The 22,147-nt window shown below is 31.2% G+C and overlaps 1 protein-coding gene across 7 annotated transcripts in view; it reads right to left on the bottom strand.

Moving 5' to 3' along the window:
* The window catches only part of brp (ELKS/RAB6-interacting/CAST family member bruchpilot), a 528,827-nt gene that overhangs the window by 460,981 nt on the left and 45,699 nt on the right, over positions 1-22,147 (bottom strand). The window lies entirely within an intron of this gene.

Raw genomic sequence — 22,147 nt, 5'->3', positions numbered from 1 at the left:
AAAAATGTTAAGTTTCATTCAGTATTATTAATAGTTTGTTTACTTTTACCAAATAAACGATTTTTTTTTAATATGACACAATTTCGTTTTATTTTTATCTTTTTTTATCATAAGTTAAATATTAACTAATCTGAACTTTTATGTAAAACAAAAGTGGCACTAAAAGGAATTTTTTTTCTGAATTAGTAGTTACTATTATTATTAACTTGTCTTCTTCGGTAGAAACTAACTGTACTTTAATCAAACTGTTAAATAACATTAATTATAGTATTTAATTCGGTTATTTTAGTTCAACATCCATTACAGAACTGTCGGAAAATCTTTAAACGGTCATACTAAAATATCTAGATTTTGGGATAATGTCACTTTTGTTTTCAAAGTGCGATGTAGGTATCATTTATTCTGTTTAAGATTCTGAGCAAAGCAGATCCAAGGGGAGCGATGGGGGTAATCGTTTCCACCTATCTCAAACCAAGTGATATATTTTTTTTACTCAGCTTAAGTTGAATTAGAAACTTTGAAAAAAGCAACTTAAGATGTTAAGTATTGCGTAGGCTTGACTACAGATGAGTGCACTGTAATGATTTCTGAAACTGTTGGTGCAGAAATTACCTTTAAAAATGAAATTAATAATGGTGTTTATCCTGTGAGAAATGCAATTGAAATGATGAAAGAAGTAATTTCTTTTTTTAAAGCTTCGTCAAAACACAATGCAGTTCTCAAAAATATGATGGTAAATCAACTTAGTGGTTTATGCGAGACGAGATAAGTTGAACGTCACAATATAGTTCTTTAATTTCAAGAATCTGTGCCAAAAATTCACTGTGTGAAGCTGTGTTGAAGCTATATCTTCGTGGAGTTATCTACAGACTGCCACAAAGGCAAAGATATTAAAAGCTGCTATATCTGAAACCGACTTTGCTTATTAGTAGTACTTTTTTGCACTTTACCATTAAGTCGTTTTTTTCCATAAATTAAAAGTCAAGTTAAAATCAGCAAGTAATATGCTTAATGATGTTTTGAAGATTTTGAATCGAAAGCGAGAAAAATGTAATGAAATGTTTTTAAGTTTATATGATGAAATTTGTGGCATTGCGGATAAACTCATTACAGAAATATAACTTCCTCGACTAGCAAAGATAAAATCTCATACCTCAAATCTCAAAAAAAAAATCTCAAAACATATAAAATCTCGTATATTATTATAGCACTGCCACAGGAACTACTTTCAATGCTAACTTAAAAAACAATAAAACCACAAAATCTAAGGAGACCAAAAATAAGTTAGCACATCCCATCATCTCCAAAAAGAAAAACCAGTTACAAAAAAACAAGATAGAAGTAATTCAATCTATGTATCGATGGGTACCCGAAGGATACTCGAAGACAGACAAAAACTACTATATGACCATTTTGTAGTAACTAGGATCTCTTTCGATTATGTTAGAATATCTTGTAGTCCGGTAAAATAAGGATGCAACCTCGGAATGAAAGATAATAAGCTGAAAATTTGCATACGTCGTTATTTTGATGGTATAAAACTTACCTCAAAAGTCTCATATAATCACGTGTCCGCGACTTAAGATATTTAAGGTCAAAGGTCACGAAAATGAGTTTTCTGCAAATATCTCGTTTCCCTTACACTTTATGACATTTAAGGTGGTAAGAAAAATTGTAGAATGGAAAATTCTCTTCAATTTTTGTCTTAAGTACTTTTATGTACCTTCAACCCTTCTTAAGATAGAGCGCAAAGAGTGGGGGACCGCTTACCTGTGTATACGGTAACGCGAAGTCAGCCAGTAGGATTCAATAAATAATAAGTTATATAGTTAATTATTTACTTAAAATAATATTATTATCATTAAATTTTTATTATTTATTATTTAATAAACTATATTTATAGATAATAATTATAAAATATATATTTTTTATATAATATTTATTTTTTTTTTAACAAACATACAATATTAAATGAAATATTTCAAATGAACTTTAATGATATTTTTAACAGCTGTATATACGATAAATTAAGATCAAGTGCAGAATTCAACAATGATCATTTTTATATTTAATTAAATACTGAAAAAATCATATTTATTATTTTTTTAAATTATATATTTATTTATTAATCCAATAATCGATTTATTAAAGTTACAAAAATAATATATATTCTTTTATTATGTATGGTTAATATTTTCGTATTAATTTTCTTCTTCATCGTCTTCATCTTCTTCTTCTTCTTCTTCTGACTGCTCAATATCGGATTCATCATCATCATTCTCGTTTATTAAAGTATCAGAATAAAAATATTCAAGAATATCAGGTGCATATTCACTTTCTTATGCACATTACACTGCCCACAAATTAAAGTACAGTCTGTCCCAAACCCTTCTTTCAGTGCGTCACTAATTTTGACGTCATATAGGATTTTAAGAATGTCGAGAATTATTGCATGGCATTTTAGTTCAATCTGACAGTTGAAGGATCGTAATCGGCTAAATGTGAGAATGTTATTTTTTGAAAATGTGGAGTAAAAGCTTTAAGAATTCAATTTTTTTTTAATTTACATATTAGAGGACCCATCCTGTATAAAATTTTTTATTGTGCATTATATTGGAACGGCAGTTTGTCATAATTCCTATTCTATACACTCCAAGGAAAGTGCTTAATTAGCTAAGATTTATTTATGTATTTATTATTATTTATTACAAACACTATGGCTAAAATGTATAGTATTTAAACTACTAATGTGAATATTTTTTAGAATAATTTAAAACTTACTTCACGAACGGCAGAAACTGGTAATAAAGTTGTCCCAGCCTCTTTTTCTAATTGAAAATAATTTAATAATTTTAATATTAGTCTTTGTTCATTCTCGGTGTACCTCGGCATATTTAAAATATTTTTATGACAATAAATACAAAATTAAATTTTCACTGTAAAATGTCTAAAAATACTATCCTGGAATGACAATTATCATTTTATCAGTTGACATTGTCAAAGTACTGTCACTATCGAGACCATCTGCGTCAAATTATATTTATGCGCATCATTGATTGGATATCTATTTAGCGTATTCTAAACTCCGACCAATTATATATCCGTAAGTAGAATTCGCTTTAATATACAAATACCCGTGAACGAAATATAATTTTCTAAGTTCTATGTATAATAATCACAGACTCACGTTTTTTTCTGTCACTTCTAGCTTAATGCGTTAGAGAGAATTCGATAAACTGTGACCTACTGAAAGAAGGGTTTGGGATGAACTATACATTGCAATCCTGATTTCCTGCATCCGCAATTACAACCACAACCTTTCTTGCAATTGCAAAATATTGTATTCAGCAGTTCGGTAAAGAAATACTAACGCAGAGAAATAGCTCTACCCTACCATTCCCATCATCAAGTGAAATATCCCTCCACCGCTATTGTGCGTGTATACATAGAAGTTCCACTCATTCGTCACGGTGTGTAGAAAGTCATATTAAAAAAAAACCGGTTAGGTCATATATAATAAAGGAGCATCTGCTACAGCTTCGCAGAAACAGCAACCGCCGTACAAGAGATTTGTATTTCGAGATATAATATTCGTAGTAATATGGACGAAAAGTATTTTATTTAATATTGTATGTTTGTTAAAAATAAAATAAATATTATATAAAAAATATATATTTTATAATTAATATCTATAAATATAGTTTATTAAATAATAAATAATAAAAATTTAATGATAATAATATTATTTTAAGTGAATAATTAACTATATAACTTATTATTTACTAAATCCTACTGGCTGACTTCGCGTTACCGTATACACAGGTAAGCGGTCCCCCACTCTTTGCGCTCAAAAATTGAAGAGAATTTTCCATTCTACAATTTTTCTTACCACCTTAAATGTCATAAAGTGTAAGGGAAACGAGATATTTGCAGAAAACTCATTTTCGTGACCTCTGACCTTAAATATCTTAAGTCGCGGACACGTGATTATATGAGACTTTTGAGGTAAGTTTTATACCATTAAAATAAAGACGTATGCAAATTTTCAGCTTATTATCTTTCATTCCGAGGTTTGCCCCCTTTTTGCCTTATTTTACTGGATTATTGTAGCAATACTAGTAATAAGAGAATTATTTTTTTTGTTTCAAGCCATTAAGAAACTTATATTTCAAATATAAATTCTATGAATAAGTTTATTTTATTTATATGTATCCAGGTTATCAATAAAAGGTGATAATAGTCTGTTTTTTTTGTATTACTTGGACTACCTTTCTTGCAGTGAAGCAAAAAATGCATAGTTGCATGTGACATTGAAATAAATCAATAACCGATCAATCAATCAAAATCAATCAAAGTTGTATGTTATTTTTGTATCTCTATTTTTATACCAAAAACTAGAACCTTTAATCATTTTTAATTTTTTTTTATTTATTAATGTGTACTGAACCGTTTGGTTAAAAAAAAGTTATATTAAGTATACAAATATCAGAAAAATTATCAAAGTTTTTAGAGTTAATTTTCTCCGCAAATACAAAATGTAACATAGAACCTTTCAATAATGAGCCAGCGATATGTCTTTGGGGAAACTGTTTTACATTGTTTTTATACGTAACAAAAATTGATAGGAAAAAAATCTACCCTGTTACATACAGTTTATTTATTTTAATAAATATAGTACAAATTAAAATCGCCAGGGGAACCGAAAAAAGTGATAATGTAACATTTTCTCCTCCGTCACCTAGATGTCTTTAAACGATAATTTAAAAATCGATTAACTACCATCAGAACTAATCCAGTTTAAACAAACAGACTTAATCCATTTCAAAGATCTACTTCATTGTTTTCCATTCTAATTTCGCAGTGATTGAGTCAGAAGTTTTTACCGAGCTTCGGACAATAACAACCCTTGCAAATAAACGAATTAGTGTGCTACTGGTTTGGGCGAAGGCCAGTAAATTAACAGCAAACAGACTGAATTTAATAAAGTGGAATCATCGATTCCTCTCCCGTATCGTTCATCTGTGTGATCGGTCTCTTTGATTTAGAAGTCCTCTCGGGAGATTCGACTTTTTGGGATAAGAAAGATAAAATTATCTGAAGCATACTAATATTATTTTTATGTGTTATTAAAAAAGTTTATTTTTGTACAAAAGTTGGTTCAAAATGATGGCGGAACGAATGCTTAGCTTCTGGAATGTGAGTATCTACGAAATGTTTTATACTTTAAAACGTTTTCCAATTACTTATTACTTTAATGCTTTAATATACAGAGTGCGGTTATAGTGCGAGGAAGTCCAATTACTATTTGGCTTAAGAGATACGAAAAAAATTATTTAGGTAAAAGTTGGAGTACAGATAGGTCCATACTCTAAAAATATTTTCAAATATATAGGGCCACCCATATTGACGGGGTGGAACAAACTTATTTTGTTTTTACTGAAACACCCTATATATTTTTACATTGTTGGACTCTTCCTTTAGTTGGACTTTAGAGATTTGATATCAAAAAATATATTTATGTATCAAAATATTTTTAGTATAGTCTTTCATTCTCTACAATTATTAATTTAAAGTGAAATATTTAATTTTGATATACAGGGTTGGTTGAAACTCGTTGAAAACAAAGATGTTCTGGTTTTTTTTTAATGGAACACCCTGTAGTAGAGTATTGTAATGAAGTATTATTTTAAAATACTTTATTATTTTTTAAGCATTCTTAATACCCAACTGCTTAAATTTGTGTGAGTTTTATACCTTAACAAACGTACAGATGACCCAGGTTGGGTCACGTGCTCCATTACCAACGATTTCGGTACTTCTACTAATTGAGTTGAAGTGAACTAAACCGAAATGTGTCTATTTTCTTCCTTCGCTTTAAATATGCGACTTGCATTCCTTATTTAAGATCAGAAATATCTACAGTATTACCATAATATTTATATTCTCGTGTTTAATTATATTTCTATATTTCTATCAGTTTAATTTTAATTTCTAAAATTCCTGTGTATCCTAACACCACACTCTCATGAGAATCCTTAGAGGTCTCTTGTTGTAACGGTTAATAATATGATTTTGATGTTGTATATATTAACTTTAATTGATTGTTACTCCTGCTCGTATGATTGAGATGTCCTCTAGCTATATCATTGATATATTATCGAACTCCCAATTAGCGCTAGTGTATCCTTGGCAATATACCCGAATGTTTATCTGATTATTCTGCTGCGTGGCTTTACATGAGTAACATTGCAATACCCCCCTTCTTCATGCTCTTGTCGTTGAAGTAGATAATATCTTCTGTGGTTTATTCGATGTTTAATCATGCTAATATACTATAAATCAATTATTTCCCTGCTAGGTAGTAGCAGGGTTATTTTGCTGATGGAATAATAAACATTCACATGATAGCTCTAAAAAGTTTTAAAAAAGACACAAACTGTTTCTGAGTGCACATTAAACATTAATACTTAATATTAAACTCTACCAGACCTGTTAATTTAATTAAACAGTAATAATATCATTAAAAGGTTAATATTTAACACACAGAAACATTTTAAAATTTTGTTTGTGACGAGAGTAAATGCTGAAAATGCAAAAAGTGAACAATATTCAAAACAGCCTTCGTGAACGAATGAAAAATAATCTGTGACGCACTAAACTGGAAAATCACATTCAGAAACAATAAACTGGCACTTTGCGTGTCACCAGCGAGTTTTCTCTGGAAAACATGAACAGCGGTGAACTTTTTTTCTAATAAAAAAGCATGAATTAGCTGTTTTTAGATCCGTTTATGAAAAAGTATATAGCTTTATGAATAAAAAATCAATTGTAAAGGACTATATAGAAGGATATTGCATAATAAGTTTAATATATAGTTTTTATATTAAATTTAAACTTCCAGTTGAATAACTTAAAAATATCGGAAATGCCACAAATAATATGATATTTGAAGTACAATACAATTGAACACGCAAACACGAATATACTTAGAAGTATAAAAAGAAAAAGAGTCCTTAGTATTAATAATCGAGGCGAGAAAGTGCAGACAATAATAGAAAACTGGAAAATTTTTAATAAATAAAAAAAATAATTTTTAATACATCAAGAAGTGAAGAAAGCCAGTAGACAAAAGATGATATAATTATCTGATTACTTTTATCCAGTTACTCACAAAGATATATGATACTAGATGTAAAATATCTGACTGTCAAAGATACGAGAGTGTTTTACAAAGTTATCACTCTTTCTTATGTCTGAAGATTTTGCGTGAAATTATGAACCGATGTTGAGACAGATGACAGGTAGTTCTCATTAAAGCTCGAAATATAGGCAAAATGCCTTTTTTTACCTACTTTTGTCTTTTTCGTAAAATCCGTCTATTTGTTCCTTTTTTTTTAATTGTACGCTACAACCCTGGTATCATTTATACTACTGTTACTAAAACTTACTACTCGTATAATATTTTGGGTCAAGAATAAAATATCAATGATTTGTTTATAATAGATTTCTAGGAAAATGTATCTGATCCAGACTTGAGATTATTGGGAAATCCCTATCCTTTTGCCCTGATTAAATAAACAATTATCAGTTGTACAGTCGGTTACTGTGTCAGACAGCGACGGGCGGTCGCCCGGGGCTCCAAATTGTCAGGGCGCCGATATTTTAAAAATTCATTATTTTTTTAAATTTTATAAATTAAAATTGATAATTTTTCATGAGACATTTTTTTTATTATACCAACAAGCTAAGGGTACTTTGTACTACAATCTACTCAGAAAGATTAGGAAGCAGTTCTATTTTAACCTAAATTCTTACAGTTTTCATTTTAAGCTCATTCAGCACTGTTTCTATAGCTACTAACTTAAGGGCTGTTCAACTTTCCTTTTATATCTGTGTGGTTGACAAGTTGGATGTCTCGAGACTTACATATTGAAGTAGACGTTGTTTTTGTCTGCTGATTTCTCAGTGGATGCACCTGATTTTTACGTAGCACAAAGCATGAACTGTTGTTCAAACTGGTTTCAGTATTTGTATGTAAATCAGTAGATTGTTATCAATGGATACTTTACAATTTCTTTAAGCATCCAGTTCGTATTTCTAAATCTCTATCTTCGTTGAACCTTTTGTCGTCTTCCAAGACTAGGTCAAATATTTTATCTGTTCCCACTGAGAGATATTCACATTTTGTCATATTCATGTTTAGACCTGCCACCTCATATTCTTCTTGCAGTTTTTTTACCATATAGCTAAGATCGTAGCTGTCTTCGGCAATTACTAACTGTCATCCGCAAAGAAAAGTATATATAGCTTGTTTTCTTCCACCGTTATTCCCATGTTTCTACATTTTTTTACCCATTTCACTAACGATCTGTCCAAATAGATTTTAAATAAGGTGAGTAACAGACAGCAGCCTTGTCTTAGTCCCTTTGTTGTTTGAAAAGGAGAGGTGATTTCTTATCCCATTTTAAATCTTAAATCTTGCAAAGTTTTGTTCGTAATATTTTTGAGTGGCGTTAATAAGAATTGGGTTTATTTTCAAGTTACCCATTTCTATCCATATTTGGGAGATCGGTACACTGTCATATGCTTTTTTCAAATCTATTAAAGCTATATGGGTTTCTCTATTTCTCTGCACTCGTTTTTCCATTGCAATTTTTAATGTGAAAATATTATATATAGTGGAGCTTCTTCTTCTTGCAGTACAGTCTCCTATCGGAGGTTGGCTACCATCACAGCAATCTTTACTTTGTTGGCTGCAGCTCTGAACAACTGTATTGAACTGCATCCATACCACTCCCTTAAATTTCGCAACCAGGAAATCTTCCTACGTCCCACATTTCTCTTTCCCGAGATTTTTCCTTGGATTTTCCTTGGAGTCTAAGCAGAGAGTACTTTTCTCCTCTCATTATGTGGCCCAGATATTCCAGTTTTTTTCGTTTGTATGGTTTTTATGACTTCGCACTCCGTATCCATCTTCAGCAGAACATCTTGATTTGTTACTCGTTCTGTCCATGGTGTTTCCACATTCTCCTGTAACACCACATCTCGAATGCCTCAATGTTTTTGATGTTTATTTTTTCAGTGTATAGGCTTTCATGCCGTACAGCAGAACGGAGAAAACATAGCACCTTAACATTCTCGTTCTTAAGTTTATATTTATGTCACGGCTGCATATGAACTTTTTCATTTTGACAAACGATTGTCTCGCTATCTTTATTCGCCTCTTGATTTCTCTTGTCTGGTCATTAGTATCAGTGAAGCAAACCCCTAAATATTTGTAGGACGTAACTCTTTCAACTGGCTGATTATTTATGGTTAAATTCACATTGGTGTATAGTTTCTTTGCTACAATCATGAATTTAGTCTTTTTGATGTTCAGTTTTAGACCATACTTTTTGGTATGAGTGTTTATGTTTTCCATCAAAAACTGTAAATTGGCTGCTAAATTGTATAGTCTAGCGTCCGGCCCTAAATCCCGCTTGTTGTTCGGGTTGTTTGTCTTTAATATCATTTTCTATCAGGTTTCATAGTACTTTTGAGTATAGTCGGCCTATAGTAGCAATCACTGCGATCCCTCTATAGTTTTTAGGATCTATCTTTGTGCCTTTCTTGTGTATTGGAAAGATATACGATATTATATTATATAATTTTTGACAAATATTTCAATGAAGTCATGAATGTTACATATATGCTACAGGTATAACATAACCCACTCTCCAAAGTTCTCGCTCCTTCGTCACCCAAACTTCAAAAGCGCTGGTTATGCTATTCCATACGTTGCATCACTTGTAAGTAAATAACTATTGTATTATTTAAAAAAAAATACATTTTGACAAAGTTCTTTATTGTGTAATTTTGATTTTTTGACCTTTTTAACTATTTTTTTTTCTTAATTTGCCGTAAATTTGTATATTCTTACATACAAGGGCTCCAAACGTTGGTTTGCCTGGGACACTTAAAACCCTAGAACCGGCACTGGTGTCAGAGTTTAGTTTTATTGCGTATGCCGAAAACCAGGGAACACCCACATATTTTGTAAAATTTTAGTCGTTTAGAATAATATTGTTCTAAAACTATTTTCTTGTGACTATGTTTATTGGGAATAAGCCACAATTCAAGTTTAAAATGCCGTTTCGATTTTCACTTTCGTTTCGTCGTTGCCACGAAAGCGCAAATGTTTACTACACAACATTAATGTTTTATATTTTAAGAACGATTTTGGATGTGGAAATCGAAACGTCAAAAGTAATATTGTTTTAAACTTAAATTGTGGCTTATTCCCAATAAAAATAGTAATTACATTAGCATTAATTTTTACAATCAAATTTAATTTATTTCACCTTATTACCTTAATTTTCATTACTTTCATTTTAATTATTACAACAATATAATTCTTTAAAACAATTTTATTACACACAATATCCTTATTGGTTGAGTGGTCCCCAAAAATCCACTTCTAGCTGTCTTGAGGACTTGTCAGTCTTCCGTATCTTCCGGAAGTAAATTTTTACTTTCTCCCCGACCTAGTCAGTTGGCTGGCTATAATAGTTGAAAAAAGTCGTTCTCCTTTAGAGCAAGGAAGATGTATGTGCCCTTCATGTTAAATCATATACCATCGACCTAGTGTTATTATAATATTTAAATTAACCATGATTGTCATGTAATACAATGGTTTCTACATTTATTTACGTAGCTAGTTTTAACTACTTTAAATGTACGTGTTTAATGTAAACGACTAAAAATAGATCAGATCAGTCAGCTACAAAAGATATACAAAATAAAATAAAGAGGCTAGAAAAAATAAGGATATAGGAACGCAAAATTAAGAATATTGATCAACTGGATCAATGGAAAAGTAATGATCAATGGAAACATTGAAATAAGTTTCCATTGACATGGTTCTGTAATATTTTTTTGTAGTATCTATGTAATCTACTGTATTTAATGGAAATTAATAACAATTTTAATTGAGAATACGTTATATTTGACATATAGATTGCAACCTCACAACCACTTTCGACACGGAACTTGAAACGTCAAATATAATGCATTTCTAATTAAAATTTTGGTTAATTTCTATGAAATAGAATCGATACTGCACCATTGATGTTATCAAAAGAACACAATTCACTGACTAAATAGAAATTGTAGGAAATATTAATAACCTATTCCTTTTATAGAATAAGATATTTAGGAAACAATAGAAACTTAAAAATAAAAATCAGTTGTAAAATATTTTATATTTTCTTTCAATATTCAAGGTCCACCGTCCTTTGTTAATCTACTGCTCTATATTTTTTCTTCTGCCTCCTTGAATTTTGCTCAGCAGTGTGCCTATTTCGAGACTAAGCTGTAATTCTTAGGTTTGACACCTCTCTGGAGCATTTCTTAAGCAACACTTTTTTCCTATACCATGAATACAAGGGATACAAAGTGTTGTATCATGAAGTTTGAAGGTAACGTGGTGGCAGCACAAACCAATTGTTGATCGAGCATGGTGTACACGTGTATGTATATGTATCAGGATAAACAAATCTACAGCTATTGTCATAGCTGCAGCAAGTTGACATGTTTATTCGCACGCATAAGCAAATACCCGAATAGCAAATACACCTATCCGTTCACTTGTCGGTTTTTTGACACACTTCACACACGACACACGAATAAACCGAATGCACGCCGCATGTATGTGTCGACTGCCCACACTTCGCTCGCATCGGTGGTTGTCCCGCTGCTTATCTTAACCTAACTTTATTGTAATTTTTGTTATTATTGATCGATTTTTGTACATACAACTATCGTAACTATTACGCTTTGATTTGTGCTATATCTACTATAAAATAGCGTGGACAAATGAAAAGATAATGAAATTTCTGGATTTAAGTAAAAATAAGTTGCAACGACCATCAATACGTACATCAATGGACGTCATTTTAGTTCTGCCAAACACGCATGATGCAAATATTTGGCATGTTTGGATCGCCGGCACAAGTGTGGAGTAGCGTATAACAAATATAATAACATAATTATTACAATTATAATTATGTTATTGTATTATAAATAACAAATATTTGGGCGAATACAACGAAGCCGCATAACAAATAACACATAGCGGGGATATAATTTCCCACCCAGTCTATTCTGCAAGGACTACTTGTGAACTATGATGATATTAAAGAGATTATGTTTATCGTCTTTTCAATATTAGCCTTTAAGTATGTAACGATAAGACTACCAAAGAGAATTGAAGTACTATTGTAAAAATAATACCTCAATTAACCATGGGAGCTTATCGTCTATACCTTGCCTAGCTCAGTATCTCAAGGGTGAGTTCGTCTTGTCTTAAACTAGGGATTGAACCTGAGTTCTTAGTTGATAGCAAATAAGACAAATTTTAACCAAACATATTTATTAAAAAGAATAAAAAAACAATAATTAACCCTGCCAAAGCTTAACAGTTAATAAGTGCTACTTATTGCTTCGATGGACTGCTTGTGTGTTCTAGCTGTTCGGTCCTCCAATTAAAAGTGGTGGCTTCTGGAGAGCTGCAGTCACATGTGGTTGTATGTCCTGATTAAGTTGTTCAAATCCAATATGGCCAATAAATTCGATCTGGTCAATAAATCCAATAAACCCAATACAGTTTTTGATATGCCAATAAACCCAAGAGGATTTGTAGACCATAAAATGAGTATTATAATAATTTTTGACTTCTTTTATAAATTTCAAAAAGAGGCAAAAAATAATCCCATCACCTTAGAAAAGTTGTTTTGGCAGAAAGTGGGAAACTAAATGAAGTTAGCATAGATGTCATAAGATGTTGCTATAGATATCATGAAACTAGCTTGTCTGTCAACACGGAACAGAATAGTCTGCCGAACAAAAAGTGAGGGCGAATATTTATTCTACGGGACAGAAAGAGAGAGAAAATAAAGATAGAGGAAGAAAAGAAAAAGAGAGGGCGCCAACTACTTTTATAAATAAAAAAAAATAGTAAAAATTAAACTCAATATAAAGAAATTAAAAAATTAATAAACAAATTAAAATGAAATAATTATTTAAATATAAATTAATAGAGATGTGACGTTTATAACGTTACAAGTATGAGACTTTTTACTTTGACGGTGTTTATTAGAATTCTTTGGATGTTACATTTATTGATAAAGACCCCTTAATTCATTAACCTAGTTTCCTTATTCCTCATTAGAATATGACCTCTAACTATTTTGCAATAATAAAAGCCCCATGCCTTCAGCCAGAGACTAAGATAGTATATTCAACATAAAATAAAATAAAAAAAAATTAATAGTGCCGCCTATGATGAGAGGCTAATACATTATTAATGTTGAAACGAGAATGACACTTATCCGCAGTCGAGGGACAGTAGAAAATTTAGATCAAATCGATACTTTTCTAATACATTATGAAACGTATTAATCAGCTGGTATTTGGTCTACGATAAAAATAAAACCCGAGAGAATGATGCCTTCTTTTGATTGTAAAATCGAATGACGGTCATTGGCGTATCTTTTCCTAGATATTTATGTAAAGCTGACTTAATAAGGTAATATACTTTATTTGTAAATGGAATCTACAATCTACAATACACCAAGGAATGTTTACTTTAACGTTGGGATTCAATATGTAACCTACAAACAGAGCCTTTGGTTAATTGTGGCTTACATTAAAAGAAAACAAATAATACAAAATGTAAATTGCACAACATAAAACAACAAAAAAACAAAATGAAAAAAATTTATTTCCTTAAATAAAAACAAAATTAACTGAAATACAGTATTGTATTGAAATATCGAATTTTAAAATGATGTACAGGGTGAGTCATGAGGAACTTTACATACTTCTACCATATGTAGAGTCCCTCAGGGAGCATATCATGTTGCCACTAAAAAATGTCTCCTCTTCTTTATTAATTAACAGGGTGATTTGTGTAATTGACCATTTATTTCATTTTACTGTAGTGTTTATACGGCTCATTTGATTTTTTTAATTTTTGCATGATACAGTACACTACTATCAAGCATTCGACTGGTATTAGCTAAACTGAAAAATTCCAGGACTGGCTTTGGAAAAATTAATTTAGGGATTCGTATTAAATATTACACCCTGTATAATTTTTTTTTTAAATGCAATAAGTGATTTTCAAACTACATAAATAGCCAATGAAAACGACATATGCGACAATGTTGTCGCACTTTTATTAAATTTTTAGTGAACGATCAAATCTTACCAAAAATAGAACAACCATAATAAAGTATCAAATTATAAGGTATTAATTTAAACAAATGTTATAAATTTCAAACATTTTTTAATTAAAATGAGTTTCTACAACATAATCTAATACTTAGAAAATTAACATCTTTACTGTCACTTTGTATTATCTCTACGATAGAATCAATTGTTTTTCAATTTTAAATTTTTACTCATAGATCGTATTGGGGCAATATTTTCGATAAATAATAAATTAAATTGATTAAAAAGTCAAACCTCTTGTATGTGTTAGTTTTTGTTGATTGTAAATGATTAAAATTTTATGTCAAATAATAATACATTGCATCAACTGTACTAAATAAAAATAAATCTAAAAAAGTTTAAAATGAAGGTTGGCGTTGACCGTTTGACGTTTCTTGATATTTTATACCCATTGTCATTATTGTCATTATCAATTGTTATTTATGTGTACAAGAATACATATTTCTTCTGTCATATCTACGTTAAGTACATTGTGTTAGTTTTGGTAGAGCTTTTGTTACTTTCGTTCAAAATGCCACATCAGTTTTCGACCACAGAATATGCAGACATAATATTTGTTTATGGATTCTGTAATGGGAATGGTAATGGGAATGGTAGGGCTGCTAGTAGAGAATATCGCAGGAGATTTCCTAATCGTCGAACTCCCAGTCATCCAACATTTGGGTCAGTTTTTAATTATTTGCGAGAAAATGGCACTTTTCCTAGTGGAACAACAGAGCGACATGTAGATGAAGCGCAGGAAGATGACATTATGGACGCCGTTACTATGAACCCTACAATAAGCATTAGACAAGTAAGTCGAGAACTCAATGTTACTCAATCAAAAGTAAGTAGAGTCTTACAAAAAAATAGTCTATACCCATATCACATTCAAATGGTTCAGCGACTACATGCTGGAGATGAGATCGATAGGTTGGAATTTTGTAGATGGATTAACAATAATCGACCAACGCTATACAGGACACTATTTACAGATGAAGCCCAATTTACCAGAGACGGGATAAATAATTCACGAAATTCACATGTGTGGGCAGAAGAAAATCCCCATGCTATTCGAGAACGTCGTTCTCAGTTAAGGTTTTCGGTTAACGTGTGGATTGGTGTCATAAATAACCAATTAGTAGGTCCTCACTTTTTTGATGGTCCTTTAACAGGGCAGATCTATTTGAACTTTCTATAAAATATTTTGCCGAATTTGCTTGCCAACGCGAACGTTGCTATCCGAGGGATGTATTTTCAGCATGATGGGGCACCCCCACACTTTTTACTGGCAGTGAGACAACATCTCAATAATGTTTATGGCAACAGGTGGATAGGACGTGCAGTTTCTATTTCGTGGCGTTCAAGATCCCCTGATTTCAATCCCGTTGATTACCATATTTCGGGACGATTGAAGCAACTAGTTTACGCAGTGAATATTAATAACCGACAACAATTATTTGATAGAATTATACATTGTTGTAATACTATTAGAAACGATCCCCAGAGTATCCGTAATTCAATACGTCAATTAACAATTCGGCAACAAAAATGTGTACAGGCTGCAGGGTTCCATTTCGAAAATCAATTTTGAATTATTTTTATTTTGTTATTATTGTATCTTTTCCAGTTCTAATTTATGGGTTTATCATAACTATGTACATATTTTAAGTTTTTTTTTTTAAATTGTTCTTCGTTATTGTTAGTAGTTACTATCTTTTGTTGTGCAGTGACTCAGTTTATCATATTTTTGGTAAGATTTGATCGTTCACTAAAAATTTAATAAAAGTGCGACAACATTGTCGCATATGTCGTTTTCATTGGCTATTTATGTAGTTTGAAAATCACTTATTGCATTTTAAAAAAAATTTATACAGGGTGAAATATTTAATACGAATCCCTAAATTAATTTTTCCAAAGCCAGTCCTGGAATTTTTTAGTTTAGCTAATACCAGTCGAATGCTTGATAGTAGTGTACTGTATCATGCAAAAATTAAAAAAATCAAATGAGCCGTATAAACACTACAGTAAAATGAAATAAATGGTCAATTACACAAATCACCCTGTTAATTAATAAAGAAGAGGAGTTGACATTTTTTAGTGGCCACATGATATGCTCCCTGAGGGACTCTACATATGGTAGAAGTATGTAAAGTTCCTCATGACTCACCCTGTATATAAAATAATATATTACAGACGAATACATTTTTTATACACGGAAATGAAGAGAAAATGGTCGAGATTTTATTCATATCATCAGAAATGCTCGATGTGACTACTGTTGAGGAATGGTATTATGAGCAAGGCACTAAACTATTCTATTTCGTATATTCTCAAAAACAAAGTTCTTAAATTTGAAGCACTGTTAATTAAAAAAAAAATGGGCTGAATACTAAAAATTTTGATACAAATTTTTCACGTAGCCGTCAAATATTAAGCTATTGCTAAAACTATAATGCAATGTTCAAATCCAAATAATAACAAAATAGCAACTTTACTTCTAAATTTTTGCATTGTCAATACATATCAAACAACTAAAGAAATAATATGTAAAATAGATTCTCAGTGGTCCGCATAAAACTCATATAAATTAGACGTGGCGCCTGGTTTCTGAAGATTTCTTTTAAAAAGTATTATGAGCAGTTTTATAACTACTAAAAAGGAACTTAGTTAATTAACTAGAATATTTTATTACTGGTTTGGATTTTAACGATATAAAAGTGATCAATAAATTTAATTCGATATTTTTTGTAACGTGTAAAGATACGTTGTTTGCCAGGATAATAGTGCTGGAGATAATGCATTATTGCACGTTGGAAGTAAAATAATTAGGACACATTTGTACGCAGTAAAGTATTTGCGTTGTCTATTAAATGTAGCTTTTGTACAGTTTGTGTCTTAAAGTTTGTGTTTGAGTCTTAAATTAGGTTTTCTTATTCTCCGTACCTTACTCATGGAAGACCAAAGAAACAAAAAATTGATCCTACTACGAAGCTTCAGCATCTATTAACACGTTCAGCTCCGAGTGGCATCAATATGATGCCTCACTAAATAGTACTCTTGGGATAGTGAGGCATCACTCTAATGCCACACTACAGTTTTGTATTCGGGACACAGTGGCGGTTCAATCAATGGCCACACCTATATAAATTACATTGTAAGTTGGACAGGGTGATCCAAGGAGCAAAATAATATTTCCTGATCGGATGTGAGACGGTTTTTACGAAAGATATGGAAATTATAAAACTTTATGAAAAAAATAAAAGATTTTATTCAGAATGTGCAAAAATAATTATAATAATATAACACCTTATTATTTTAAAACAGCAATATGTGTCGAGAAAAAACAAGAAATCATCTGTTTTTTCTTCCTTCTACAAGCTCATGACTGACATCGGTGTTATCGTTGATATTAGTTTCAATAGCGGACATTTCACCCAGTAGTTCTATAGCGACTTCTGTTTTAAACTCTCTTTTATAGTCAATTTAGTTTGTGTAACCTGTGTATATACAATATGAGCATTCACCAAGGCACTACCAAACAATAATTCTGTGGTTAATTTCCTGTACCATTTATTCCCTCGTCTCAAGCAATGTGAATACGCTTTTTTCTGATCTGAGAGATCAATAGAGGATTTTGCATCATTGTAATCAACAATCATTTTGGGCTTTTCAATTTCTTTGCCTTTGTGTAGACGTTTCAACATTTCATCCCCATGTTTGTACTAATCATCAAGGCCTCCCTTTTGTCACACCATTTTAACATTACAACTCCGAAATTACTTTGTAGGGCAATTTTTTCATTTTTTTTTAGTTTTTTTTTTTAACAACCTCGGGACAATTCATTTTCCTGTTGGACCGAACAGTGCCTACAAGGTGAGTTGTACGGCTGAGCAGTGTATGAGCAAGGGTGACGCTCGTATAATAATTATCTGTGAGGATAGTACGACCACTATCTAATGACACTTCTATGTCGTTATGAAGTGATAGAACAACAGATAAAGAGGCATTTTGACCACCCTGACTATTTTTTCCACAGTAAATTTTGAGGTCATAAGTGTAGCCGTTTTCTAAGCAAAGTTTATATAATTTGATACCAAATTTGTGTTTTTTATTTTTGATATATTGCTTGAATTTCAAGCGACCACGATAAGGTACCATCGTCTCGTCAATACAGACATTTTCTCCTGGAGTAACAATTTGCTGAAATCTAGAAATAAGTTTTTGAACCAACGGAGATATTTTGTGAAGACGATCAAACTCCGGTGAGTTTGGTTGTGGCGCTGTTTCATTATTGTTGAAGTGAATATTTGAAAGTAATTGCTCAAAACGATTTCTAGACATTTTGTGTCTTATATTGGTAACAAATAAGTAATTTCTGCTCCAATAGTCGCGTAATCGTGGTGCTTTTAACAATCCCATCCATATAGGTACCCCAAAGAATATTTCCATTTCTTTTCTTGTAGTTGGTATCCAACGTTTACATTTAGATTTGGCTACAACTGGTCGGCCATTTATCTGTTGATCCGCGTATAAATTCGTTGTGCAATAACTCGATTTCAAAGATTTAAAAATTTTATTTTATTATTTAATTTAATTTAAAAATTTGTCAATTTTTTTTTTTGAAAATGAATCGGAAATGCGGAAAGGCATCCACGACTCCCGTCTTATTGATATCCACGATATCCCGTCATAAAAAAATAAAATGCTGACCAATTGAGAAGAAAAAAAAATTAAAACACCGGGGCTGAACGTGTTAAGGGAGTGTCGAATGATATATTGTAGTGTTCATTAACGTATATTCGGAAATATGATAACTTTACGGAATGATGTGGATAACGTTGACAGTACATTCTGTAAAGCTTTGTAAAATTTAGATCACGTGGTAAATACAATCTAGTTGATCGTCCTTTATTAAAATGACTCTCTACACCGTTCACACGCCCCATAAATGTTTGAATAGATAATGTTATTGGATCAGATCTACCTTTTGTTGTATCTCCACCCTCTTCTCTCTTTTGGTATTTCACTCCGGATCACAAACTTTCTTACAACACGCTCTATTCTTTCAGAACTTAAATGAGTTATTTCAAGAAATGCTCTCTTGTATACTGTATACTCTTAAAAGTCCACCCTCTACTGTAGAAACAAAATATTTAATTGTAGGTTTGTACTTGGTCTCTTGGGCTTTTGGCCTTTAAATTTCAGCAAAAAATATCTTGTTTTATTTTATCTGTGCTTGAATATATATTATTATGAAACTGCTGAATGTCACGCATCTTTAAATCTTTACAATCTTTGCAACAATACACTTTCTTTGTATGATTATAGGTGGGAAACCCAGGTAAATCCGTAGGTTTATTCCTAAAAATATTTAAGAATAAGTTCCGAACCTATCTAGTTAATTATAGATGCCTCTTACCTCCTAAGTTTTATTACATTTCGTTTCCATTTTTCTGTTTGTACAACTCGTTTTCTTCCTTTTCCCTTTTCATCAGGTCTAATATGCACACGAAGATCCATAATGTCAATTATTTATTTATTTATTTATTTAATTATTTTTTTACGGGATGTCCCCATTTTACAAAATTTAACAAAAATAAAATATGCTAACCATAATATAAGTACATACTAAAACTAAGTATTAAATAATGATTAAATAATTATTATTAAACAAATGATTAAATCAAGTAGAAATAATTCATTTTATGATTACATTTGTATTTATTTTTTCGCAGTTTTTTATTATTACGAGTACATTATGTGTAATTTTTATTGAGCATTATTACGTACAAACCAAAAAGCTTTTTAGGTCGATACATTGTGGACCGAAACCTTTTATTTATTAATTTTATAAAATTTTCAATTTTCATTTTTATGAAAAGTCTAGAAGAAACTTTTCCAACGCTCATAAGAGAAGCCGAAACTAGATGACTAATTATCAATATGAATATAACAGGAGACAACTCAATAAGTACCAGAGATGATATGAACAGAATAAAAGAAATAAATATAGGTGAAAATAAATTTCATAGTGTCGATTACTTTATATACTTAGGCATGATAGTGAACGGTGAAATTTAAGTACGGAAAAGTAGGGAATGGGGTATATTAGAATGATTAACGACTACTTCAAAACAAAAGAACGAGCAAAAAACAAAGACTTAAATATATAGAGCAGCAATTAGACGAAGAGTTAGGATGAAGAAAAGCAAAGAATAATTCAAAGACAAATTATACACATTAAAAATTATATCTTAAAAAATCGTGTATCATTTATTATAAAAAAGCACAAAAGCACAAAATAATTTAAAACAACGCCTGTCACTTTTTGGTTCTTAAATCACGTATCTATTCATCTTGAACCGAACTTAATCTAAGAAGTAATACCACCGCATGCAAGCCCTATTAGAAAATATAGTAAAATACATAAACCGAATACCGCTTGTACCCTCATGGCTATTAATATTCTAAAGAGGGTGAACACCCTCATGCCTTAATCTAGTTCTAGGGTTACTGCGTGCATAAAAGAGAAATTGTATTTACTGCTGAGAATTATATTTTGTGAGAAAAACTTATGTTGTAACGTAACACTTGTTTGAAAATAATTCATAAAAGCGTATATGTCTGATAAAACGGCTTAAATCAAGAAGATAATTAATTTTTTATGTGTACTATTCTTTACTTATCTTTTAATTGATGTCTTAAAGTATATATAATGCATTATAGATCTAGGTTAGATTTCAATTTTTGTTGCGATTATGACAATCCGATCGACCGAATCACTAAAACACAGTGAGAAATCAGTTTAGTATTTTTTAAAACTACTCTTATATTTTAATTCTTATGAAAACACATAAGTTAACGGAAAGTTAAAAACAAGGGGATTGTCAAAGGATTAGACAATTTTTTGTCGAAATAAGGGACTACGCAAATATTGCATAGCTTTTACATACATATTCCAAAAATACATCAGACTACTAAAAGCAACAATGGACTCGTCAACAGCAACTGTTAAAATACAAAATGAGCTCAAGTCTTAACCTCCTTACAAACCTAGCTAACCTCCTTACAAACAAATCAATACAGATAGGGAAAACAGACGCACAGTTGAATTAAAGAATGATATTGAAGCTGTAGAAAGTTTCACATATTCGGGAGTTGCATTAAGCATGAAAGGAAGAGAAGATCACAGAAGAAAAGTAAAGGGAAACCAAGCTTATTTTTGGCTCACCCAAAAACACACTGGAGATCAAAAATCAGGGTCTACAAAACTATTATCTGTCCAATAGTATGTTGAGAATGAGAGGCATGAGTGATGACAGAAAACACAAAAAGAAAGCTGGTTTGAAAGATAAGTTCTAAGGAAGATATTTTTACCTATTAACGAAAACATATTAAAAAACTATTAAAAGATGCAAGGTGGAGAACATCAAGCACTGGGTAAGAAATAGAAGAGTAGAATAGAATGATTATATAAGCCGAATGATAACAAATAGAGTAGTAAAGATGGCAAGAAATGGTTCCTCAATAGGAAAACGATCAGTAGGAAGACCACGAACACGATGGAAAGACAACTTACTGGAGACACATTGAAAAACAGACATGAGTCATGTCTACTTAAAAAGAAGAAGGGGATTACCGAAAACGGAGTATAGAGATCCAGGAACAACCCTGAACTCTAATAACTATTCAAAGAAACACCGATTTCAGAATTCGTTAAACTTCAGAGACTTTGATGGGCTGGTCATGTAGTAAGAATGGAGACGGAAAGATTACAGAAAATAGCCCTCGATAGTAAAATGTAGGGCGCAAGACCAAGAGCAAGGCCACCGAAAATGTGGGAGAATGAAGAGGCAGCGAAAGCGAAACATTTGCTAGACGTAAGAACCTGGAG

Source organism: Diabrotica undecimpunctata, chromosome 1, assembly GCF_040954645.1.
Source record: "Diabrotica undecimpunctata isolate CICGRU chromosome 1, icDiaUnde3, whole genome shotgun sequence".
Lineage (NCBI taxonomy): Eukaryota > Metazoa > Arthropoda > Insecta > Coleoptera > Chrysomelidae > Diabrotica > Diabrotica undecimpunctata.
Note: the sequence above shows the minus strand (reverse complement) of the source record. Positions and strands in the feature narration are given on the sequence as shown.